Source organism: Bubalus bubalis, chromosome 3 (genome assembly GCF_019923935.1).
Source record: "Bubalus bubalis isolate 160015118507 breed Murrah chromosome 3, NDDB_SH_1, whole genome shotgun sequence".
NCBI lineage: Eukaryota > Metazoa > Chordata > Mammalia > Artiodactyla > Bovidae > Bubalus > Bubalus bubalis.
In genome coordinates this window covers 14,606,170-14,633,348 of record NC_059159.1, presented here as the reverse complement: position 1 = coordinate 14,633,348, position 27,179 = coordinate 14,606,170, and the positions used below count along the sequence as shown (strand labels likewise).

The 27,179-nt window shown below is 44.5% G+C and overlaps 1 protein-coding gene across 4 annotated transcripts in view; it reads right to left on the bottom strand.

Annotated features, from left to right (window-relative positions):
* The window catches only part of TEX2 (testis expressed 2), a 110,744-nt gene that overhangs the window by 72,163 nt on the left and 11,402 nt on the right, over positions 1–27,179 (bottom strand). The window contains exon 2 of one of the 4 annotated variants that reach the window (XM_025279826.3): positions 25,758–25,886. The exons of 2 other annotated variants lie outside the window; for them this stretch is intronic. The gene's annotated coding sequence lies outside the window, so the exon portion shown is untranslated. Of the gene's footprint in view, positions 1–12,938; positions 13,054–25,757; positions 25,887–27,179 lie in introns of all 4 variants that reach the window. One more of the 4 variants, XM_025279827.3, reaches the window with a different exon arrangement.

Below are 27,179 nucleotides of genomic sequence, written 5' to 3'. Positions count from 1 at the left end.
CTGAAAGTTCAAAAGGCCAACAGCAAAAAAGCTCAACTGACTACATACAACAAAGAATCAAGAAACATATCAGTGAAACAATTTTGGTCACCAAATTTCATCATTAAAATTTAACATGGGATGATGTCAAGGGCATGTTGAGACAAACCCTCTATTATATTGGCACATAATCAGCAAAAACTTCTCTGAAACCAATCCTGCAGTAACTATTAAGTACCTCAATAATGTTCACACCTACACACACCAGGCAAAAAAAGGACTGGAGGGGCATTAATGCTAGTTTTCTCCATGTAACAGGCTTATCAGTAATTTTTATTTTCTACTTTTTAGGTATTTCCAAATCCTATTAATTAGGTAATTCCAAATACTTTCATAATCTGGGGGGGGGGGGGGGATTACATGTAGTAAGTGTATGTAAATCTTTCAAATAAAACATTAATTTCAGAATATCTAGTTGTATTAATACTAGCCACTCATCCCCCACACCTTACCCATGAGAAAACTAAGACACAGAAAGATTCATTTTTATAAAATGAGTCACATCATATGTATGTATGTAATCTGTTTTTATACTCAAGAAGTAATCTAGCATCTGGAAAGTAATCTAGAATCTGGGAATCAGCAAGACCTTTGTGTTCAGTTCTACTAACTTGGTAGGAATCTGACCCTCAAGCAAATTTATTTACTCTAACCAAGCCTCCATTTCTCCATTTGCAAACTGGGAATGACAAAAGACAATTCAGAAGATTAAATAGAACAAGTTATATAAAGTACTGAACATGGTCCCTGGTACAGAGCAAGCATTTCTAAAATGTTCACTGTTTGTATGTAAGTATTTCCTCAAAGCAATAGATTCTTTCACACACGACTTTAGCTTTATGAAATGAATACAATGGAACCATTTCAACACGGGCTACATTTTTTTTTGCTATTACACACAATGCTGTAATATATTATGATGCTATACATACCTTTGACAGCTTCTCCAATTACTTCCTTGTTTGTGTGTGTGTTTGCTCAGACATGCCCAACTCTTTGTTACACTATGGACTGTAGCCTGCCAGGCTCCTCTGCTCATGGAATTTTCTAGGCAAAAATACTGGAGCAGGTTGCCATTTCCTCCAGGGGATCTTCCTTACCCAGGGATCAAACCTGCATCTCCTGTGTTGGCAGGTGGGTTCTTTACCACTGTATCACCTGGGAAGCCCAATTATCCGCTTAGTAAATATTTTTAGATGTGGAATTACAGGGCCAAACAGCATATATGAATTTTCACTGCAACTTAAAAAAACCACACAATTTCAAGTTCATTGTAAAAAAATTTTCAAAAAACAGATGTATGGAGAGGAAAAGTGAAAATTTCTCCTGCTTGCCCCAAAAATCACCCATGCACCCTCTGTCCTTCTATATGTATTTATAAATACACACAACCACACAAAGCTATTTTTGTTTTTGGTCTTAAGTCATACCATACATATTGTTATGCACTTTGTTTTTCACATATTTCCTGGATCCCTTTCGAATGCCAATACATACAAATCTACAGGCACACACACTTTTGCTACATGGTATGGCTATACCATAATTCATTTAATCATTCCTCTATTGATAGAAATTAAAGTTTTTTCCAGTTTTTACACTAAAAACAATACTGCTTTGAAAAGCTTCCTATATAAATCTTATGCACAGAGCAAGTCTATCATAAAGTTTCTACCTTGAACCCTTGTCAGGATTGAACATTATTTTTAATTATTACCCATCTGATGGATGGGGAAAAGGCACCTCAATGCTTTGAGAATCAGTTCATCTTTCCCCCCAGCTGTTTCTCTTCTCTTAACTGGCCATTCATGTTTCTTGCCCAAGGATTTTTTCTTAATCACTTTATGTATCATAGATAATTAACACTTTGTCTACTGTATGTGCGGGAAATATTTTTCCCTATCTCTGACTTTTAACCATTATGGTTCTTTTTAAAAAACATACAAAGTTTTATATTTTTAGTGCTGAACCTCTCAATCTTTTTCTTTATAGTTTCTTAGTTTTTACTTCCTGAAGAAGCCTTCCTCATTCTATCAGCATAAAAGTATTACTCTCTGAAATCATTTTAGAAAACACTGACAGTAACATATATAACACATATAACATTCTCTGTTCCCTATACAAGAATTAAATTTTGACTCTGGAAAAAACTGACCCATATGGAGAGTTGAATTTTTCCTCCCCAAATCATACTAGCCAACCAGAAAACCTAGTTTACATATCTGAATCCACTCACATCTATCGACTGTTTAGTTTCACATGCAAAAAGTATTTTTGATTAATTCTTCATAAGTTGAAAAAAAGTCTGAGAACTTAAAGAAATTAGCCTTTTTCAGTGAGAAACAATACTTTTCATACATGCATCAATAGACTTATCTTGATACAGGGCAGTAAAATCTGCTTAAGTGTATACTTAGGTCAGAATTTTATTTACAGGTAAAGAATCTGAGGCCTGAAGAAGACAATGTTTTAAAAATCAGGTTTAAGAAGTCTGTGTGAGTGTGTAGGGGAGACCAGTGGGAGTGAAAGGAAGTGGAGGGGAGCAGATGAGAGAAGGCGGCAGGAAGGAGGGCTTCCCAGACGTGGGGTGTGCGCTGGCCCTGGGAGACTGGACAAGCTGACTGCGGAGACCCAGGTGGAGAGTACGCTCCAAGTGAAGGATGGAGTGAGGGTAAAGCAAAGGAGGCAAGACACCCAAGGCCACAATCAACACCTGCAAGAAGGCCTGGAGGTACCGGGTTCCTGGCAGAAGTCCTAGACGGCCATGTGTCCACACTGTGGTTCCCTCTGAAGAGAAGTACTTGCCCACAGGCCCCCCTGAGATTTCCCCCATCTCACTCCACCACCACTGAGGGCCGTGACCGGAAGGACTTTAACTGAGAGCAGCCCTGTGATACGAGCCAGCCCTGAAGTCCACCCCCCTAGTGTGAGCTTTTCCCCCAACTGAGCAGTTGGTAGAGGAATCCGTCACTGAAAATGCAGACCAAGGGAAGCCATGAGGCAGCAAGGCTAGGAGCCCTGAGGAGGACCAAGACCTCAAGTGACAGTGACGGGGCTCATGCCCTTCACCTCCTGGGACCTTGGGTTCCTTCACTGTGAACCAGGGTGAGGGGAGACAGGGTCCTCCATTGTGTTTAAGGAATTTTCCAGAAAGCTCTAGATTTTATCAGTCTGTGAGTCTATAATTCAATTTCCATGGAAAAGAACCTCCATAGAGCCCTACTTTTTCATTTTGCACCAGAGAAATTCTTGGCCAGTGCTCAAGCTAAGTACACTTGGACTAATGTGCCTAAGGCAATTAAGTCCAAATACTTTTCTAATAATATTGCAACAGTTCATCTCACATTAACAAACACTTCTAGACTTTCCAGACTTGTCTTGCTTAGCCCAGCTGTAGAAACATCCCTTATCTCTGGTTACAGGTGGAGAGGGGGCTGAGTCCGCTAAGAATATGATGCAGATTAGCAGCACCTGGGTGTGCTGTGGCAACAGAGGACATGTGTCAGTCTGGCTTCCTCAGGCATCCCTTATCCGTGCCCCCCTCCACCCCCACTTCCCTAATGCCACACTGCACAAAAGGGCTGCCTCTGCGCCAGCTGTGCTAAGGACAGAACTCCCATCAGGCTCTCTACCCCACCGCTTCCTCTGTTCTTACTTTGCACAGACATCCCTTCTGGCACAACCTCTCGGCTCCTCCCTCCTGTGGATTCATCCCACACCAGCTCCACATTCCCCCTGCCCTCACTTCTACAGTGCCCTGCAGAGGCCCCTGGGGACACAACTCCCTGCCTCTCTCACAAAACACCATCCGCCTTCTATTCTGCCTAGCTTTTTTTTTTTTTAATGGAGAGGAGACCAAAGTAAGAGAAGGGCTGGCCTCGTTTTCAAGACCAAACCACCATCTGCACCACCCTCCTTAAGTCATCAGCACTGCTCTCTACTGCCTGTGAGACATCCACACCAGGGCCCGAGACACTCCTGCTGCCAGGGATCTCGACCCCAGCCAGGGAGGGTATGGAGCTGGGAGGGTTGGGGGCAGCGCAGACATGGTTGCTGCAGACCCCAGCCAGGAGGCGGCCGTGGCATGCAGACCTGGCCTATGTCCTTGCTGTTTCCAGGAAATTTCTGAATGAGCACGCTGATTTCCTAGTCAGATCCCCCACTGGTGTGGTTCCAGGCCTTGTCTCCCATCCAGGCCTCCAATTTTGTCTTCCTCCTTTCTCCGTCTGAGCACCTGGCCTTGCCCCCAACTCACCAGGAAGGCGGTATGAGTTGCTATCTTGTCTCCCATATCCATCTATCCACACCAATCACTATTCCCATTTCCTGGAGAGAGATTCTTCTACCCATTCTTCTCTCTTCTCCACCCACACACAGACTCGATCTGGGACCAAAGAAGTCTAATTCTAAACCCAAGGGACCCACCTCATTCCTGCCCACCCTACCCTGGCCCACTAAGTCCCTCCCATCCATCAAGGAACCACTGCTCTTCCAACCGAGGCCCCAATCAAGAGAGTCTTCTCTTCTTTACCCTCCAAACCTCTTATCTTCAGTTTTCCAAGTCCTGTAGACTCCTACCTCACACCTCAGCATTTCTTTCTGACTTCACCCCTTGCCTCAGCCTCCAGCCTACATGGCATTCAGCTACCAGACTAGTCTTCTTTAAAATACTACTCTCATCATGTCACCATTTTGCATAAAATCCTATCATGTTTCTGTGTCTCTAATCTCCTGGGCCTTCAGGACCCAATATGCCCCAGCCCCCCGTTTACTCAACCTTATTTCCAGTTACTATAAAGTGTTCCCAATACTCTGGGTGGGTGTAGGAGGCACTGGTTCCCGTGCAAACCATCTTCCTTCCACCTCCATTTCTGAAGCACCCCATTCTGGACACGCCTTCCCCTCTCTCCTCTGACTTGTCAAATCCTAGCATACTTCATGAAGGCAGTGACGCCTGAACTGAAGCCCTACTTCCTTCTGGACAGCTCTAGTCCCTCAGGTGACCTACAACATTTACACCACCCAAATAACCAAAGAAAGTAAATCCTCAACAAAAAGGAGACTGAGTTCCAAAATTCATCAGTAAATCAAATGTCTAAAATTCAGATCCATTTATCCTGAAGGAAAAAAAAGGGGGGAAATAGGTTCATAGGCCCACAAAACTTATGCAGTCTACAATATTACTTCTATGGTACAAGTTTTCCAAATGGTATAGAACCACTATAATTCACTCAAAAGACTGAAGGCAAAAGGAGAAGGGGAGTGGCAGAGAATGAGATGGTTAGATAGCATCACCAATTCAATGGACATGAGTTTGAGCAAACTCTGGGAGATAGTGGAGGACAGAGGAGCCTGGCGTGCTGCAGTTCACGAGGTCACAAAGAGTCAGATATGACTTAGCAACTGAACAAAAGAAAAACACATTCTAAGCTCAGATAATGTCAGGACCCTAGAATGAGGGCCACACTCCAGAAAAAGGCAATTTTAGAGACTAGGAAGCCAAAGGCCCAGGGGGTAAATCCAGACACTTTTCACCCCTCTGCCCCAAGAAGTCTTCTAGAGTCTGAACTCCCGTTTCCAATCCCGCCCAAGGACATGAGTGCTTTAATTCATGTGTGAAATTTTTTCATTCAACAGAAGCAAGCCCCTGGAAAAGTACAGAGGAACTGGGTCTGCGGGCCCCAGACACACAGGAGTCCAGGTGACAGAGGAACGCCTCCTCCCAGGACCGCTGCAGGCAGGAGAGACTGCTGCAAAGACTTCCAAGCATTGCCACAGGAAATGGCAGCGGGGAGAATGTGGGAAACTTGTTATTGTGTCTGGAGAATGGAGCAGGGCACACAGATAATGTCTAATTTTGGCATGTGTAGGAATCTGGTGGCCACTCTCAGGGGGATTAGGTTTTAAGGTCGGGGGGAGAAAAGCTATTTACAGCCAAAATCACCCTGAAAGCAAATGCCCAACATGCATGCGAGCATCTCCGGGGCTCCTGCTTGCCTGCAGCGTTTACTTCATATTCTTTTACTATTAAGCCTCTGTGACTCGAGTACACATTAACAGAAGTATTTGTTGTGAGGATTAAGGTGGAAGGTGGTTAGTTTTCTGAAGTGAGCTGAGAACTGGATGAGCCCCATGGAGCACAGAAAAAACTGGTTGAGAACTCTGGCATTGAAAAGACCCAGCTTCGGATCTCTGGCCCACTGCTTCATACTGGCATGTGACTGTGAACAAGTCACTGCAAAAAGCCTCTTTTTTCTCATATGTAAATAAAATGGTGATAATAGTGCCTACCTCAGAGGAGCTGCTGGGAAAATTAAGAAATAACATTCAAGGGACTTCCCTGGTGATTCAGTGGTTAAGACTCTGTGCTTCCAATGCACAGAGTAGATTTGATCTCAGGTCAGGGAACTAAGATCCCACATGAGGTGCCACTAAAAAATTTAAAAACCAAACAAAAAACAACAACAAAAAGAGAAAAGAACATTCAGCATATGTAAATTATTATTCTCAGCATCCCAGCAAGCATGCTGCTGCTGCTGCTGCTAAGTCGCTTCAGTCGTGTCTGACTCTGTGCGACCCCGTAGACGATGGCAGCCCACCAGGCTCCTCCGTCCCTGGGATTCTCCAGGCAAGAACACTGGAGTGGGTTGCCATTTCCTTCTCCAATGCATGAAAGTGAAAAGTGAAAGTGAAGTCACTCAATCGTGTCCGACTCTTAGCGACCCCATGGACTGCAGCCTACCAGGCTCCTCTGTCCATGGGATTTTCCAGGCAAGAGTATTGGAGTGGGGTGCCACTGCCTTCTCCACCAGCAAGCATGAGCACATCTTTTTCACCCACACAGACTTGGCCAGAGTTGACCCCACCAGCCATGGTACCAAAGATCAGACAGACAGACTTCTCAATCACTTGAGCTAGACTGTCTGGTCTGACCTCAGGTTTATTTCAGGCAGCTGTGACCATTAAGAATGACAAACACAGGAGCAAAGCAGAAAACTGGGAAGGTCTATACATCATAATACAAAATGAAAAAGCAGAATTTGGTATGATGTGTATACATCAAACATACCTACGCAAAAAGTACATACAACCAACAGGATCCCAGGAGGCTACGGAGACTAAGTATTAATAGTCAGTGCTTCACTGTAAATTGTCTTAGCTTTTAGTGCAAAGCTGGTTAAAAAGATCATTTTTAAAATGAGGGCACTAAATGAGACCTGCTGTTTTACTAACCTTTTTTTCTGTCTCTTCCGCAGGCTGGCCACAAGATTCTAACAGATGATGTTTAACAGTAATTGTTTGATTCCATATACTATTGTTCCATTTCAATACAGATCCAAATTTTACCCAACAATCCACATTTACAAAGAGTTCATAATATTATGAAATCAAATCATTGCTGCAGGTGAGATAATGATAAGCACAGCTAAGTAAACAAGAAACAATCGGTTGCTTAATTTGGATAGTAAGGGCACTCGTATTCAAGGTCAATCTCATTCTAAAGGTATTGAGCATGTTCAGTTTGGGGAATGATGCCTGATGCCAGCTCTAGTAACAATGTCTAGAGTCAGACCAATCCTGTCTCAGAAATTCCTATTATGTCATTCACAGCCAATCAGAACTTGGCATTGGCATGAACCCATACAGACTTGCAATTCCAACAAAAGCAGGGAAACTTGATGTTTTGGGTAGTTTGTGTGTCCTTTTCCTGGGTAAAGGTGTAGTTTCTGTGAAGCCTTTTGAAATGCTGAACATGGTGCCCTGGCTCCTGTGGGTTCCTTTGCCGATCCAGGTTAGAACCATCAGCCTCAGTCAGTCCAGCTCCGAGCAGCAGCCTGTGGTGGGACAACCGACCAGCCAGCCCTGAGCACCTTCATAATCCCAGCTCTTAAAGGGCAGACACACCTTGGGATGGGGCGGAGGGGAGCTGTGCCAGAGAATCCTAGGAAACATGAGCACGCAGATGACTCAGCCATTCCTCCCCATCTTGGGGTCTAGCACAATGGAGGAGGGAATGGAAGAGATTTAATTTGAAAAAATTCCCCTAAGTATGCATGTGCCCCTGCCCCAACCTCAGTATCTACCATGGAATTGAGACTCACTGGTCTAAATCAACTCAGAATATCAGGAACGAATTAGATCAGATCAGATCAGTCGCTCAGTCATGTCTGACTCTTTGCGACCCCATGAATTGCAGCACGCCAGGCCTCCCTGTCCATCACCAACTCCCGGAGTTCATTCAGACTCATGTCCATCGAGTCAGTGATGCCATCCAGCCATCTTATCCTCTGTCATCCCCTTCTCCTCCTGCCCCCAATCCCTCCCAGCATCAGAGTCTTTTCCAATGAGTCAACTCTTCGCATGAGGTGGCCAAAGTACTGGAGTTTCAGCTTTAGCACCATTCCTTCCAAAGAAATCCCAGGGCTGATCTCCTTCAGAATGGACTGGTTGGATCTCCTTGCAGTCCAAGGGACTCTCAAGAGGCTTCTCCAACACCACAGTTCAAAAGCATCAATTCTTCGGCACTCAGCCTTCTTCACAGTCCAACTCTCACATCCATACATGACCACTGGAAAAACCATAGCCTTGACTAGACGGACCTTTGTTGGCAAAGTAATGTCTCTGCTTTTGAATATGCTATCTAGGTTGGTCATAACTTTCCTTCCAAGGAGTAAGCGTCTTTTAATCTCATGGCTGCAGTCACCATCTGCAGTGATTTTGGAGCCCAGAAAAATAAAGTCTGACACTGTTTCCCCATCTATTTCCCATGAAGTGGTGGGACCGGATGTCATGATCTTCGTTTTCTGAATGTTGAGCTTTAAGCCAACTTTTTCACTCTCCACTTTCACTTTCATCAAGAGGCTTTTTAGTTCCGCTTCACTTTCTGCCATTAAGGGTGGTGTCATCTGCATATCTGAGGTTACTGATATTTCTTCCGGCAATCTTGATTCCAGCTTGTGCTTCTTCCAGCCCAGCGTTTCTCATGATGTACTCTGCATATAAGTTAAATAAGCAGGGTGACAATACACAGCCTTGACGAACTCCTTTTCCTATTTGGAACCAGTCTGTTGTTCCATGTCCAGTTCTAACTGTTGCTTCCTGACCTGCATACAAATTTCTCAAGAGGCAGATCAGGTGGTCTGGTATTCCCATCTCTTTCAGAATTTTCCACAGTTGATTGTGATCCACACAGTCAAAGGCTTTGGCATAGTCAATAAAGCAGAAATAGATGTTTTTCTGGAACTCTCTTGCTTTTTCCATGATCCAGCGGATGGTGGCAATTTGATCTCTGGTTCCTCTGCCTTTTCTAAAACCAGCTTGAATATCAGGAAGTTCACGGTTCACATATTGCTGAAGCCTGGCTTGGAGAATTTTGAGCATTACTTTACTAGCGTGTGAGATGAGTGCAATTGTGCAGTAGTTTGAGCATTCTTTGGCATTGCCTTTCTTTGGGATTGGAATGAAAACTGACCTTTTCCAGTCCTGTGGCCACTGCTGTGTTTTCCAAATTTGCTGGCATATTGAGTGCAGCACTTTCACAGCATCATCTTTCAGGATTTGGAATAGCTCAACTGGAATTCCATCACCTCCACTAGCTTTGTTCATAGTGATGCTTTCTAAGGCCCATTTGACTTCACATTCCAGGATGTCTGGCTCTAGGTCAGTGATCGCACCATCGTGATTATCTGGGTCATGAAGATCTTTTTTGTACATTCTTCTGTGTATTCTTGCCATCTCTTCTTAATATCTTCTGCTTCTGATAGGTCCATACCATTTCTGTCCTTTATCGAGCTCATCTTTGCATGAAATGTTCCTTTGGTATCTCTGATTTTCTTGAAGAGATCCCTAGTCTTTCCCGTTCTGTTGTTTTCCTCTATTTCTTTGCACTGATCGCTGAAAAAGGCTTTCTTATCTCTTCTGGCTATTCTTTGGAACTCTGCATTCAGATGTTCATATCTTTCCTTTTCTCCTTTGCTTTTCGCTTCTCTTCTTTTCACAGCTATTTGTAAGGTCTCCCCAAACAGCCATTTTGCTTTTTTGCATTTCTTTTCTATGGGAATGGTCTTGATCCCTGTCTCCTGTACAATGTCACGAACCTCATTCCATAGTTCATCAGGCACTCTATCTATCAGATCTAGGCCCTTAAATCTATTTCTCACTTCCACTGTATAATCATAAGGGATTTGATTTAGGTCATACCTGAATGGTCTAGTGGTTTTCCCTACTTTCTTCAATTTAAGTCTGAATTTGGCAATAAGGAGTTTTACATAATCAGGAACACATCACATATACTTAAATACACACACACGTACATACACATGCACAGAAAAAGGTGATGGATTCACCAGAAACTAAGTTGGAGAGAGACACAGTATAAGCTATTCCTGGGCACCAGGAACTTGTTAACCCAGTCTACACAGAACGCGTCACCCTAGGGGCAGGATGCTTTGTAAGAGATTACTGCTGTGTATCAACATGAAAGAAAAAAAAGGCCAAGCTCCACCAAGATTACTTCAGATAGTTTCAATGAGGACTCACAGGTGGCCCCACTGCTTCCGCAGGCACGGGACACGATCAGACCGAGTTCTGCTCCTGATCTTTAGCTCATCTGCCTTCACTGCTTGCCCCGTGAGTTGTGGCCACATCTCCTGGGGCCGGTCCCACCCTCCCCAACACCCATCCCCACCCCTACCCCAGACCCCACAGTCGGGGCCTCCAGAGCTGCGCATTCCTGAATATGTTTCACTGCTGTCTAAAGGCCTGAAACAGGACAGAAGACAAAAGACAAGGAGAATGAAAAAGAAACTTGGATGCACCAAGTAACAGGAGAAACAAGGCTGTTTCTCAGCCAATCAAGAAAAATAAGCGCAAGAAGCATTTCATAACGAGAAACATGAGTACACAGCATGGAATCACAGTCTAATCTAATCCTGGAGCACTTTAAATCTGACGGCCGTACTGGGGCTCCATTTGACGTTTCAAAGAATTGAACGCTGTAAAGTTGTGATCTTGGTATTTTCCTCTTCACAGGTCCAATAACTGCCTAACAGCAGTGTCCAGCCCTTTCCCAGATGATGAGTGCTGAGTTCGTTGTTGGGTTTTTTCTTCTAGCTTATGTGGGTCCTCAGATAGTCCTCTCGGCCAAAGTGAAATGCCAAAACAGGAGCAGAACTTTCTGGCCATCCTCGAGCAATCAGGATCCCGTCACACCCCACTCAGATAACTCAACACCTAAAAGCGCACTGCCTGGGCCAGCTGAGGCTCCCAGGAAAGAACCTCCACTCAGGAGAAGCCTCGCTGGATCGGGGTTTTCTGATCCATTATATGAGGGTCATGATGGAGAAACCCTTCCCCTCAGATTGTTGGGAGAAAGAATAAATAGGCTAGCCCTTCATAAACTGGAAACTTTGGGCACATTAATTAATTAACCACACTGCACTCTGCCCCTGGATACAACGGAGTAAAGTATACTAAGGTAATATCACCACTTTTCCTCAAAATAACCTGTTTGGCGGATATTCTATTTAAAGATGTATCATGGTTGTTATTCTCTCAAGAAAATTCAGGGTTTTTCCCCCTCCAAAAACTTTGTGACAGTCATTGACATTTCCATAATAAAGAGCATCATTTATGTATAGAAGAGTATTTGCTCCAAGCAACTAAAAAGCAGGAGAGTTATTTCTGGGAGGAAAGGAGTGCCATGAGCCACAGAGATCCAAGAGAGACACAGACCTGAGTCAATAACAACAGTTCACTTTTACATGGCTCTAAATACCGTACCAACAATACCTCATTTACGTCTGACAACCCACTGAGGTAGGTACTAATACTATTTCCACGATTTACAGGTGAAGGAAAAGACCAGAAGTGGTTTCCAAGATAACAAAGCTACTTATTAGCAGAGCTAGGGCTCCAAGGCCATGTTCTTCATCACTGTACCATACTGCCTTGCTCAGCTTTTTGCAGAGACCAATTGATCCCGAGTCAACAGCAGCTTTCCACAGGTGCTCCAAGCTTCAAGAAAGAGTTCCATCTGGTCCATGTTCACTGAGCGCTGGCTCTAGACCAAGCTCAAGAGCATCACCCTATCTGTCCAGGGAGTATCCACCCCAGGCTGTGTCTAAAGACAACTCAGGAAAGTGCTGAAAAGTGCTTAAAAACAAAACACTGCAATAATGCACAGAATGGGCTGTAAAATATTCTACTGTTGGGGGTTCCTCAAAGCCTGTCTGGGATAACAATGAACTCATTAAGGACATATGCTCCAGGGTGGAGGGACTTTCCTATGGTATAACAAACCTCTTTCAGCAGAAAACAACCAAGGAGGCCACAAGAGCTTAACGCACATGGTTAACCACGGCTTCTATGCGTGCTAACAGGAACACAGTCCTTACAAATGGCAAGCAGGTAAGGACTACAGAGAAATGGGGCGATATGCAAATAGAATCCTGATAAATGAGGGGGACAATGCAAACTAGTAACCATACTGTGTGTGTGTTAGTCGCCTCAGTCATGTCCGACTCTTTGTGACCCCATGGACTGTAGCCTGCCAGCCTCCTCTGTCCATGGGGTTTCTCAGGCAAGAATACTGGAGTGGGTTGCCATTCCCTTCTTCAAGGGATTGTTCCTACTCAGGGATCAAACTCAGATCTCCTGCATTATAGGCAGATTCTTTACTGCCCGAGCCACCAGGGAAGCCCCACACTGAAAACACAATGCTTAAACAATGTATGTTTGAAATGCTAGAGTGATATAGAGTTTAACTCTCTTCTATGGAGATAAATACAGATACACACACACATATATACATACACATTACATATGTACATAGATGTGGGTGTGTAACTGTGTGTTTAGTTTGTCACAAGTATTTTAAAGTCTATTAACCCTCCAGGTACCTGAAACAGCAGCTCTTCTTAATGTGGCACTCCCGGCCTGGCTCACAACACCCAGCCCAGCATAGAGTCAGCTGGGCCACTAGCTCAGATGCTGGGCAAAGTGACGGAGGAGATACTGAAAAAGAGGAAGGTGGTGGCGGAGTTATAAAGGGAAGAAGGGAGCAAGGGGCAGGTGGCCTCTGGCAGAGGAGGCAGGCACCGGGTAGGGTGGGAAGAACCTGAGTTTCCAATTCAGACTGTGTGCAAACCCTAGCTCAGCCCCTCACCAGCTACATGACCTCAGCCAGGTTACATGATCTTTCTGAGCTTCATGTTTTCATCTATGAAATGGGAAAAATAAAGTCGACCTCCGAGCATCTGTGTGGGGAAGAAGAGAGTTCTACACTAGCTCCTGTACAGGCTTCTCTTCACATGGCCAGACCCCTTCCTTCCCTGACCAAAGTCAGTTTCCTTGTCTGCCAAGGGGCAACGGTAACAACAGGATGTCTGAGGACGAGTGGAAAGCTTTTGGCAATGGATCTGTCCATGGTGGCCCTAAACAAACACTGGTTGTCAATGTACCCTGGGTATGTGGGGTAACAGGAACAACTGTGGGCTTCATTAACATGGCACATAGGAAAAAATGTATCATATGGTGGCAGCATCACTGCGGGGGCCTCCCAGATGCTGCTAGTGGTAAAGAAGCCACCTGTCAATATCGGAGACATGAGAGACACAGGTTCGATCTCTGGGTCAGGAAGATCCCCTGGAGTAGGAAATGGCAACCCTCTCCACTATTCCTCCCTGGAAAACCTCACAGACAGAGGATCCTGGCAGGCTACAGTCCATGCAGTCACAAAGAGTCGGACACAACCGAAGCATCTTAGCACAGCATCACTGGCAGAAGCGTTGTTGCTGTTTACCTGCTAAGTCATGTTCAACTCTTTCTCGACGCCATGGACTGTAGCCCCCAGGCTCCTCTGTCCATGGGATTTTCCAGGCAAGCATACTGGAGGGGGTTGCCATGCCCTCCTCTAGGTGATCCACCCGACCCAGGGACTGAACCCATGTCTCCTGCATTGGCAGGCAGATTCTTTTACCACTGAGCCACCTGGGAAGCCCTGGTGGAAGTATCAGTTCAGTTCAGTTCAGTCGCTCAGTCGTGTCTGACTCTTTGCGACCCCATGAATAGCAGCACGCCAGGCCTCCCTGTCCATCACCAACTCCCAGAGTTCACTCAAACTCATGTCCATCGAGTCGGTGATGCCATCCAGCCATCTCATCCTCTGTCGTCCCCTTCTCCTCCTGCCCCCAATCCCTCCCAGCATCAGAGTCTTTTCCAATGAGTCAACTCTTTGCATTAGGTGGCCAAAGTATTAAGAGTTTCAGCTTCAACATCAGTCCTTCCAATGACACCCAGGACCGATCTCCTTTAGGATGGACTGGTTGGATCTCCTTGCAGTCCAAGGGACTCTCAAGAGTCTTCTCCAACACCACAGTTTAAAAGCATCAATTCTTCAGCGCTCAGCTTTCTTCACAGTCCAACTCTCACATCCATACATGACCACTGGAAAAACCATAGTCTTGACTAAACGGACCTTTGTTGGCAAAGTAATGTCTCTGCTTTTGAATATGCTATCTAGGTTGGTCATAACTTTCCTTCCAAGGAGTAAGCGTCTTTTAATCTCATGGCTGCAATCACCATCTGCAGTGATTTTGGAGCCCCAAAAAATAAGTCTGACACTGTTTCCCTGTTTCCCCATCTATGTCCCCTTAAGTGATGGGACCAGATGCCATGATCTTAGTTTTCTGAATGTTGAGCTTTAAGCCAACTTTTTCACTCTCCACTTTCACTTTCATCAAGAGGCTTTTTAGTTCCGCTTCACTTTCTGCCATTAAGGGTGGTGTCATCTGTATATCTGAGGTTATTGATATTTCTCCCAGTAATCTTGATTCCAGCTTGTGCTTCTTCCAGTCCAGCCTTTCTCATGATGTACTCTGCATATAAGTTAAATAAGCAGGGTGACAATATACAGCCTTGACGAACTCCTTTTCCTATTTGGAACCAGTCTGTTGTTCCATGTCCAGTTCTAACTGTTGCTTCCTGACCTGCATACAAATTTCTCAAGAGGCAGATCAGGTGGTCTGGTATTCCCATCTCTTTCAGAATTTTCCACAGTTGATTGTGATCCACACAGTCAAAGGCTTTGGCATAGTCAATAAAGCAGAAATAGATGTTTTTCTGGAACTCTCTTGCTTTTTCCATGATCCAGCGGATGTTGGCAATTTGATCTCTGGTTCCTCTGCCTTTTCTAAAACCAGCTTGAGTATCAGCAAGTTCACGGTTCACGTATTGCTGAAGCCTGGCTTGGAGAATTTTGAGCATTACTTTACTAGCGTGTGAGATGAGTGCAATTGTGCGGTAGTTTGAGTGTTCTTTGGCATTGCCTTTCCTTGGGATTGGAATGAAAACTGACCTTTTCTAGTCCTGTGGCCACTGCTGAGTTTTCCAGATTTGCTGGCATATTGAGTGCAGCACTTTCACAGCATCATCTTTCAGGACTTGAACTAGCTCAACTGGAATTCCATCACCTCCACCAGCTTTGTGATGCTTTCTAAGGCCCACTTGACTTCACATTCCAGCATATCTGGCTCTAGGTGAGTGATCACACCTTCGTGATTATCAGGGTCGTGAAGATCTTTTTTGTACAGTTCTTCTGTGTATTCTTGCCACTTCTTCTTAATATCTTCTGCTTCTGTTAGGTCCATATCATTTCCGTCCTTTATCGAGCCCATCTTTGCATGAAATGTTCCCTTGGTAGCTCTAATTTTCTTGAAGAGATCTCTAGTCTTTCCCATTCTGTTGTTTTCCTCTATTTCTTTGCATTGATCGCTGAGGAAGGCTTTCTTATCCCTCCTTGCTATTCTTTGGAACTCTGCATTCAGATGCTTATCTCTTTCCTTTCTCCTTTGCTTTTCACTTTTCTTTTCACAGCTATTTGTAAGGCCTCCCCAGACAGCCATTTTGCTTTTTTGCATTTCTCTTCCATGGGGATGGTCTTGATCCCCGTCTCCTGTACAATGTCACGAACCTCATTCCATAGTTCACTGCTCCCTAAAAAACTGTTTCATAACTTTGTGATTCAATGCTTGAAAGTGATGTCATGAAAAACAGCCTTAGGCCAACAGCTGCCATATTTCACCCTATAACCAGGCCCCCTGTGTCTGGGACTAAGGGCCAGCTCAGGTCATGTGGTGTGGCGAACATCCCAGGGAAAGCAAGCAGGTGGTTAGTCCTCCTGAAGTGACAGGTGAAGAAGTCGGTTCATATATTTTATTTTTACTTTTTATTTATTTTTAAAATGTCCTAATTTTTCTTTTTTTTAGTATAGTTGACATCCAATACTATGTTAGTTTCAGGTGTATAGTAATGATTAGACATTTAAACACATTAACAGATGACAGCCATGATAAGTCTAGTAACCTTTTATCACCATAAAAAATAATTACAATATTATTGACTATATTCCTTATGTGGTATATTACATCCCCATGACTTAATTTATAACTAAAAGTTTGTACTGCTTAATCCTCTTCTCCCATTTTGCCGATCACATACTCCTTTCCCCTCTGGCAACCACCAGTTAGTTTATTCTCTGTATCTATTTCTGTTTTGTTTGTTTGATTTGTTAGAGTCCACATAAAAGTGAGATCATATGGTATTTGTCTTTCTCTGACTCATTTCACTTAGCTTAAAACACTCTAGATCCACTTATGTTGTTGCAAATGTCAAGATGTCACTCTTTTTTATGGTTGAGTAATATTCCTGTGTATGTGTGTATCGATTACAAATATCTCCTCCCATTCAGTAGGCTGCCTTTTCATTTTGCTCATGGTTTCCTTTACTGTGCAAAATCTATAGATTTCATGCAATCCCTATCAAAATACCAATGAAATTTTTTCACAGAACTAGAGCAAAAAATCCTAAAATTCATATGCAAACACAAAAGATCCCAAATACCCAAAGCAATCTTGAGAAAGCAGAACAAAGCTGGATGTGTCACATCCCCTGATTTCAAACTGTACTACAAAACTGTAATCATCAAAATGGTATGGTACCGACACAAAAACAGACACACAAATCAATGGAACTGAACAAAGAGCTCAGAAATAAACTAACACGTATATGGTCAATTAATGAACAACAAAGGAGGCAAGAATATACAATGGGGAAAAAGACAGCCTCTTCAACAAATGATGTTAGGAAATCTGGCCAGCTACATGCAGAAGAATGAAACTGGACCATTTTCTTATACCAAATATAAAAATAAGCTTCAAATGGATTAAAAACTTTAATGTAATACCTGAAATCATAAAACTTCTAGAAGAAAACACAGGCAACACGCTCTTTGATATTATTCTTTTAGATTCGTCTCCTTAGGCAAAGGCAACAAGAGCAAAAATTAACAAACAGGTTCACACATTTTCAAGACTGCTGGGCACAGATAACATCAGAAAGCCAGGTACAGTGGCAGAGCTCAAAGCCAACTGGACAGCAAGCAGGGAGATGCTCAGTCTGCTTTGAACCTCGGCCAAGAAGTCAGCAGCAACTTCATCTCTCCTCCTGTTCTTGCCGCAAGAAAACTGACAGTAAGGAAAAGAGGGCACCAAACCAGATAAGGCCAGATCACCTCCTCAAAAGGCCACTGACGCCAAAGTCCTGACTCTTCAAAAGGTCCTTCAAAGTCAGCACAGTCTCTGCAGAGAAGCCTCACTGAATTCCACGGCCTCAAAGACAACTGTTACTCCCCCAAATTCGTGGCAGTAAAAATAATGGCAGGACTCATCTCAAATGCTTCCTCCTCAGAAAGACCTTCTTGACTACCTTCTCCAAGAACGTCTGCCCATCCCTTTATTCTCTTTATTTTTCAGAACACTATGTTATATGGCTACTTACTTCTTGCCCTCACAGAATACATCTCTATGTAGGCAGAAACGTAGTTTATTTGCTGCTGTCACCCCACTTTTGTACAGAGCAGACACTTAAAATATTTACTGGTTGAATGAATGAATGAACACTATATATAATACCTAAGTAACTTGTTTATGTCCTTTTCAGAAAATTTCATACAGTAGAGAAGATAAACCTGTCATTTACAGTTGAGTATATTTTTAGAAACTGGGCATCAGGTTTTAGCTCCTGAATGTAACGTATTATAACTGTTGTTATGAACAAGTGAGATCTAATTTAAAACCCAGATCTTCTTTACTCAGTAATACCCTTCCCAGGAACATAAGCCTTCCTAACTAAGGACTGTAGGCATGGTCCCTCTCCTCTCACAGGACCACTCTGTACCTTGTTTCCGCTCAGAAAATGCATTTCTTTTAGGAAACCTGGCTGTTGTTCAGTCACTAAGTTGGATCCAACTGTTTACAATGCCATGAACTGCAGCATGCCAAGCTCCTCTGTCCCTCACTACCTCCTGGAGTTTACTCAAATTCATGTCCACTGAGTCGATGATACTATCTAACCACCTCATCCTCTGCTGCCCTCTTCTCCTCCTGCCCTCAATCTTTCCCAGCATCAGGGTCTTTTCCAATGACTCAGCTCTTCGCATCAGGTAGCCAAAGTATTGGAGCTTCAGCATCAGTCCTTCCAATGTATATTCAAGGCTGATTTCCTTTGGGATTGACTGGTTGATCTCCTTGCCGTCCAAGGGACTCTCACGAGTCTTCTCCAGCACCAGAGTTTGAAAGCATCAATTCTTTGGCACTCAGCCTTCTTTGTGATCCAACTCTCACATCTGTACATAACTACTGGAAAAACCATACTGTTGACTATACAGACCTGGATGCTGTGTCAAAGATAAGGATCCTTCAAGACAAGGGGAAATATTCTTGAGTGGTGCTGAGTTCTTAGACCTCATTGGCATAAAGGCTCCTCTGCAAGTCACCATCCACTGAGGTGACGGGAAGGGGTCAGAAGTGGAAATGAAAGAAGTGCTGCTAACAACAGGACTCCAGACCTGCGGCTTCGGGCCTGCCCTTGTGTCAGGCTCCCAGCTTGCCTCATACAGGAAGGCTGCTGGAATGCGCAACAGATGATCTGAAGCCAGGACACAAATCCAACAAATGCAGTTTTCTCAAGGTACTTGCTTAAACACATATATTCTCAAATGGGAGAACTCTGAAGTCATGTTATGCCATAATAAAGCAGGCAATGCCTCCTTTAAAACTAATATAACAAGCGATTTACCTAGCAAATTAAAAAACCCACTGGGTCAAAGGCTGTATCTGTCTTTCCACTCTAAGGGAAAACACACATAGATAACTAGGGAAATAAATGCAGAGTTGGTACTGCTTTTCTACATAATTTGCCCTTAGACAAAAAGAACCTTCTCCCCAAAGTCCCTAATGGGAAGTACTGGGCCCAGCTCTGCAGGGGAAGGGAGCTACACCTTCCAGAAGCACTACTCTCAGGTCACACGACTTTCTCAGAATGAGGCCTGGCCGCAGCTTCCAGCCCTGTTCAAACTTACTGTCCAACAACGCACAAGGTACATTTTCAAGACACAGCCTGAACCCTCCAATGAAAAATGGTGTAACAGCAGCAAACTCCCTTCTAAAATTCTCTCCAAAAACTTGCCTCTTACTGTAAATCAAGGGTTTTTATGTCTACATGCAAAATTGATCTGTGTGTACATGTGTGGTTTTCTAGAGAGATCTCATAGGGTTCAGAGACTCAAAAGTGCATGGCTTAAAAGCAGTTAAAGTACCACTTAAAGGGCAGCAGAACTTTTTCCTTTGGGTTATTTTAGGAAACGAGTTTCCCTGAGGGCTCAGCAGTAAAGAATCCACCTGCAGTCCAGGAGACTCAAGAGATGCAGGTTCAATCCCTGGGTTGGGAAGATCCCCTAGAGAAGGAAATGGCAACCCACTCCAGTCTTCTTGCCTGGGAAATCCCATGGACAGAGAAGCCTGGCAGGTTACAGTCCATGAGGTTGCAAGGAGTCAGACACAATTAAGTAAGCATGCAAAGCTTCTCAGAGCCACCGCCAGTTTCTAACAAGTTAGGACCTGCCTGGAGTCAAATACTTTTTCCCAGGAAGTATACTAGGAATCGGCAGTACTTGCTACCATACTCCTTTTGTGGTGCAGATCCCCCACATTCCTGGGGATGCCTGACGACAGGCCGCTGGACCTCACAGCTATGACAGCCCCTGAAATCAAGATGGTGAGTCAGCGAGGTCTGCACTGAGGATGCTGATTCCTAAGTTTGCTTTGGACTCCTGGATGTTGACATTTTCCACTGCAAGCCGGTAACATGTCATAATAACTTACTGGGTTTTTGTTTCTCTCTTTTTTTTTTAATTCAGAAACACATTATTTTATCCAGCTTCCTCAGCAAGATCAAAATTAATGTTGAATCTTCAATGCTTCAGTACATCACTCAAGATACAGGACACATCTCCATAGAAACTTTCCTCCCAGGCAAGTTTTATCTTTGACTGAGCATTTCTACATCAAAATGTAACCCTAAAGTCATTGTTTCCACTGGTCTCTGACCCTCTCAACACACTGTGTCCTAGATATTAAAGAATTTTCAATGTTCTGTAAGAATTAATACTTGTACATTTGCCCTCCCATTTAAAAAAATTTTTTTTAATTTTTGTTTTAATAAATTTGTTCTCTGTGAGGTTTTTCTAACATGGAAATTTAAATATACTACAGATTACACAAACTCTTCACTTCCATCAATCCCAGATGCTGGACCTGCTGATCACACACCCTTTGTTTCTACGAGCCATGGAAGAAAGTGACTTTGTTACTCTAAAATCTCATTGTCATTTCACGTGTACCCAGTTACCAATGTTCTTTCACACAAATGGCAATTTTTGGTCTTTCTTCCAAAAATGTGACCAAAGGTACAATGAAAGGCTGAAAATTACTGTCTTCTGCTTGTTCTCCTGGACTACCATCTCCCTCTAGCATTTCTTCTAAACCAAAAGGTACCATTGTATTTGGAAAATAATCAAGTTTTTAGAAAAAGGTACCTTTATGCTATTATTTCCAGAATGACTCAGATAACACCAAAGGGGAAATTACAATCTGCTGAGAAAATTGTAAAATAATTTCTAATTCTGTTTGCTATAATTTGACAATTCTATCTTAAATAGTCTAGAAAATGTACCATTGTGAGATGTCTCAAAGCCATTATCCTAATTGAAATCTATTTAAATGGACTAGTCAGTTTCTTTTCAAGTCACATAAAAGCACACACAGACCAGAGATCCTGCCTATTAAATCAAGGGGGGATGGTATGCCTGTAAAGTACATGTTGCCAAAGGAGTAGAGATTTTAACCTCAAATACCTCAGCCATCTATCATGGCATATGTAAGTGGTGGTCTAGAGAGCTTCACATGCCAACATACATGCGAAATAAAGTACTGAACAGCCCTCCTTTTTAAAAAATCCAAGTCAGGAAAAGCAGACACGTTCTGTTCATCAGGCTGGTTTTCACTCCCAAGTTTTTGTTTCCCACATGTTTCACTGTTTTCTTTAAACAGTAAACAGACCTTTCACTTCTCTGCATTCATAGAAAAGTGGAATGGAGAATCCCAAACAGTTGACTTGGGAATGCACTGCATTTTTTGGATAGCTTTCCATTAAAATGGGACAGAGGAGGGAGGTAAACTGGCCGGGGTCCCAGGTACAATGGGGAGAAGGAAAACTTAGGGGCTGGCGAGAAATAATTCACCTTCGGGAAACAGAGCCAGGGCCATAACTTCCTCTGTATTTACAATCCACGGTGCTGACTCTTCATTTATTTTAGATGAGTTTCACAGTAGGTTTTTTGTAATTACCAACAGCTTGCATTACTAGCACAGGAGCCGACTCTATCAATTAAGAGATCCAGTTTCCTAAGCAGAGCCTCCCGGATCACATGCCCACCTTCACATGAAGGTGTGTGCTGCCGGGGAGCTATCGAATCCTCAGAAGTAGCAAGAGAAGAAGACCTTCCTCCAAGACCCCTTTCAGGGCCAGATTCCTGACCCCCCAGAACGCTGGGGGAGAAATTCAGAGAGGGGAAGAAACTCAAACTACCAAAGGTAGATGATGATCACCTTTGACTGTAAATGTAACAGGGTTCTGCTATAATAACGCACATGTCACCAGTGCTGTCTTATATATTGCTCTGCCCCTGGAAGAATGGTCTTCTTTTTTTTTTTTTTTTTAACTTTTTGGCTCACCACATGGCATGGGGGAATCTTAGTTCCCCAACCAGGGATCGAACACAAGCCAAGCCCCTGGCAGTGGAAGCACAGAGTCTCAACTGCTAGACCACCAAGGAAGTCCTAAGAACAGTCCTTCTGAAAGCAATTTCTTCTGTCTTTTCTGCCTCTAGCAAAACTAGAATAAGGAATATAAAACAGAATCATACTTTTATAAGCAGAGCTCATATCCTAGGACACACATGAGGTCCACAAGGAAAGAAGGGAGCCAGTGACAGTGAGGGCAGGTGTGGGTTCCTGACCAGTTGGAGGCTGCAAGAGGAGATGGCTGGACTTCAGGCTAGCAATGGTAAGCTGAGACCCAAGGGGCAGAGTCGAACAAGGCTGCAAGGCTCAGACTCCCAGTTCTCTTTCTACTTCAGGGCCCCGTTTCTGGCTGCAGACCAAGAATCATCAGACCCAACAGAAAAGCCCACGAGAGGGAAAAGATTAACTTAGAAGGCATTAGGATAAAAACAGAAGGAAGAAAAGGTGGTATAAAAGAGATAAACCCAAGAAAAGAGAAGCCCTGGGAGAATTTAGGGGGTTGAGGGGGGAGACTGGGGCACTGATTAAAAGAAATTGACTAAGGAAACCAAGGAGAAGATGTCTTGGTATAAGACACCTGGTTCAGAGGACAACTTTATCAGTGCTCTCCACAAAGGACATCTTAAGGATTTGAGGAGGGCAAAGAGGCCAGTAGTGAGGAGAGAGACTCTCAGGGGTCCAGGCTAGCCTGGCATGACTGGTGAGGAGAAGCCAGGCTTGCACACACAGACTCCCACCCGCTGGGACCCTGGAGCCTTTGTTCCAGGTTCTCCCTCTACTCTGAATTGGTCCCTCCTTTCTAAAAACCTGGCTTCAGAGCTTTTTAGACGAAACATAAAGAAACTTTAGAGCTGGAGTTCTTCCTTAACCTGATAAAATCAACACCCCGGCCCACCACCCCCACCACTCTCACTGCAGCCAAACGCACAGGCGCAAAGAGCCACAGGGTTTCCCATTCGACTTGTGAGAAGACAGCGACTTCTCCCTTCCCCAGCCCAAAGTCAAAAGCCCTGGCTGAAAGAACTCAGTGCACTGTTTCTAGTAGGGGGTGCTAGTGTCTTGATCCACACCCCTCTGGTTGGTGGGTGCAAGCTCTGTAGGCCATCCGAGAAGGCTGAGGCTCTGCTCTAGGAAGACAACACTGGTCTAGCACCTCCCAAAGCGTCACCAGGACTTTGTACTCCTGGAACCAAGACCTTACTGGGAAAACAGCTGGTTACTTTCTAGACACTCCACAAATAGCCCCAAAATGGAAAAACAAATGAAAATTCCAAAACATACTTTAGTTAAAAAAGAAAAAAAGAAAAACTGGCACGTTGGCTTATAAACTATTAACCTGGGAAAAAAGAATCTAACTAACCACTTTTTAGGGCTTCCCTTGTGGCTCAGCTGGTAAAGAATCCACCTGCAATACGGCAGACCTGGGTTCAATCCCTGGGTTGGGAAGATCCCCTGGAGAAGGGAAAGGCTATCCACTCCAGTATTCTGGCCTGGAGAATTTCATGGACTGTATAGTCCATGGGATCACAAAGAGTCGGGCAGGACTGAGCGACTTTTCACTTTCAACCATTTTATAATTAAGAATTTATCAGGTTTAATTGCTATTCAAATACCAGCTTTTAAGATTTTTGAAATTCCATCTTTAAAAAAAGAATGGCAAAGTGGGTAAGGACTTCCTTTAGGAGATTCACAGAAGACTGGCACTCACTGAGAGTCCAGGCCTGCCCAGTGGCAGTCCCCAAGCACAGCCACTGTCTTCTGAGCAGTGTCATCTGCTGAATGCTCAAAGGATCCTTGGAGGATCAGCCCACACTAACTCAATATAGGGATCACCTATTTGATAAGCCTTTTCTCAAGCCTCAAAGAATCTGGCCTGAAATCATCATGGTGGTTGGAGGAGGGGTTTTAAAGCCAGTTTCCAGGTTTCCCACTTGTCTGGCCAGACCACTCAGTCCCTTAGCAACAGCATCACACCACTGAGATACTGATGTGACCCCCACAATCACAGGCAGGAAAAGGGGCTGACAGGGCTGAACCACATACCTGCCCCTGTCTCACTGTTGCCAAAACAAGAAACCAAAAACCTCTCATTCATGCTTGAAGTACCAATTAACTCACTTGTAGAAAAGAACTCCTAAAACAGAAAAATGTGGCCAAAAAAATACTCCTTTCTTCCTGAGCTTGAGCACCCCTCTCACTCAACACTAACCAATTACCGGAGCCCACCTGCTCTGTGCTCACTCAGCACAGAGGTGGGTGAGAGGCCAGGAGACCCTGCTGCTGCACTTGGGAGGAGCCCAGGGGAGGCAGGACAGCATTTCTGGGAAGGGAAATTGAAGTTAACAGGTCAACAACTCTGACAGATAACACAGAAAGATTAAAATTCTCATCAAGCCCCAGTAGAGAGAAGTTTTAGAAAACAGTTAAGTCGGCAATTTCTGGAAGATTTCTTCTTAGCTGTGGGTCAAAAATGTATATACTTTAAACATGTCTTACATTTTAATTTGTGAGATTAACACTCTGGCATTATAAATTTACATAGTTGGAAGAACCTCTTGACCATCTGCCCCAGAAAACCCTGGGCCCTGGACTTGTTCCCTGTGCTGCCAAAAATGACTCTTACCACCTAATCCAGAAACTCAAATTGTGCTTTTTTCCTTCTATGTGATTTTCGTACCACAAATCAGACCTCATGAAATAAAATTTCACTGCAGGCTATTAAGCCTCTGCCAACACCCCTCTCGATCAGTCAAGCCTGAAGACAAAAGCTCAAATGACCAAATGAGTTTGGTTTCAGGCTCAGAGCATGATCAATAGTCATTTCTGTTGGGAGTTTTAGCCTTAAAAAAAAAATTAATGTTCCTGCTTTACTATAACCTACCCATCAGAATCGAATACCACTCATCACCTCCCCACAGACATTAGCTTACCCTGGGAAATTAAAACGAAAGCAACTCCTTTCCCCTGGGCTTTCCACTACTCTTGACTTATTTTCCACTTCGATCTTGCCTGTGAACTTAACCAAAGCCCGCAGCTCCACCTTCCCTGAGGATGGCTCCCTTCAGACTTCCTAGCACAGGTCCTAGGAGACCCCACTATTTCTATCCTGAACCTGGGTGGGGGAATGGGAAACCGATCAGGGGCCACACAGACTAGTCACTGCCCTGGGCTAATGTTCCCGAGGTCACTAACGGACATCTGGACATGAGGACACAGACGGCCTCCCTTCCAGCTCAGGTGAGGAGCAGGTCCTTCAATTTGATCAAAGGAAGCGACAAAATGAGGTAGGAGATGCTCAGCCCAGTGACTGCAGGGTGGAGAGCAGGCACCGTGGAGCCGGCCTCCCTACCCCGAGCTCTCTGCCAATTGCTGGCCGCAGCCACAGGTCCCCTTGCTGTCTGCATGGCTTCCCCCTGTCCTCACTGTCAACCGCCTTTTCCTCATTTGTCACCGTTAGGTCCCAGCAGGACCGCACACACACACACACACACACACACACACACACACACTTCCCTTTACCTGCTCTCAGAGGTAAAATGATCAGCAAGGTAGGGTCAGAATCTACCACATGGTCCACTCTGAATGGAATTCACCTTATACAAACATCTGCTTGGTCCACTACACCTGCCAGGAGGCGTGTTTTAAAATCTGTCCATGGAAAAAAAAAAAAAAAAAAAATCATTGCCCCCTCAGTCTGGCAGGCAGAGTCCTACAGTGACATAACCTGGCCTCTGCTCTATCATCATTGAAACATTCCCCGCCAGTCTTCCACGATCAGGGCACACAGTGAATCTCGCAGAGGGTTTTCTTTTAGAGCCAGGTGTACCCACACCACCTGGCTCTATTCTAATCCTCCCTCCCCACCAGATCATAGTTATCCGGCTGAGCTGTTCAGGCTTCCAGGGCATGGAGGTATCACCTGCTCACCCTCCACCAGTGGCGTTCTCAACCAGCTGATGCCAGTTCCCACTTGGGAGTTCCTGGGCACCACTTCAGTACCCACACTGCTGCTAAGTCACACAGGTCTCTATAGTCTCTGGTTCTGCCCTTTTCCTGGACACTTTTCTGTCCCCTTAATATTCAGCTTGCTGCTGCTACTGCTAAGTCGCTTCAGTCGTGTGCGACCCCATAGACGGCAGCCCACCAGGCTCCCCCGTCCCTGGGATTCTCCAGGCAAGAACACTGGAGTGGGTTGCCATTTCCTTCTCCAATGCATGAAAGTGAAAAGTGAAAGTGAAGTCGCTCAGTCGTGTCTGACTCTTTGCGACCCCATGGACTGCAGCTTAAAGCCTTCTTAACCAGACTTGCAAGACTCCCAGAAGACATATCACTCTGGTCTTCATGAAATACCTCCTCTCTGGTTATTGGAGGCTCTGGTTCAGGGAACCAGTCCCTTCCTTCCAAAAATAAAAACAAAAACACACATTTCCTAGGAAACCAGCTAGTGACATCCCATCAAACTGAGAAAACATCCCAGTTTCTCTTTCAGAATCACAAAAGTTATAGAACAAATGTAACCACCATCTCTGCCAAGGCCTTCCATTTCCTAGCTAGAAATTCATGGTTTCTGGTGAAGATCCATGTTTCCCCTGAGTCTCTCCCACATGACAAGAGGATCTGAGGAGCACCCGCAGGCTCCTCCCTTCAGCTAGAAGTAGCCCAGGAAGAGGGCGTCTCCTCACCGGCAGGGTCGGGACCTGCCTCTGTTCTTCCCAGACAAGGCACAACTAGAATCCCCACCCACTGCTGCCAAGAGTGCTTCCCAGGTGGCTCAGCGATAAAGAATCTGCCTGCCAATGCAGGAGACGAGAGTTCGATCCCCAGGTCGGGAAGACCCCCTGCAAGAGGAAATGGCAACCCATCCAACCCACTCCAGTATCCTTGCCTGGGAAATCTCACAGAGGAGCCTGGCGGGCTACATACAGTCCATGGGGTCGCAGA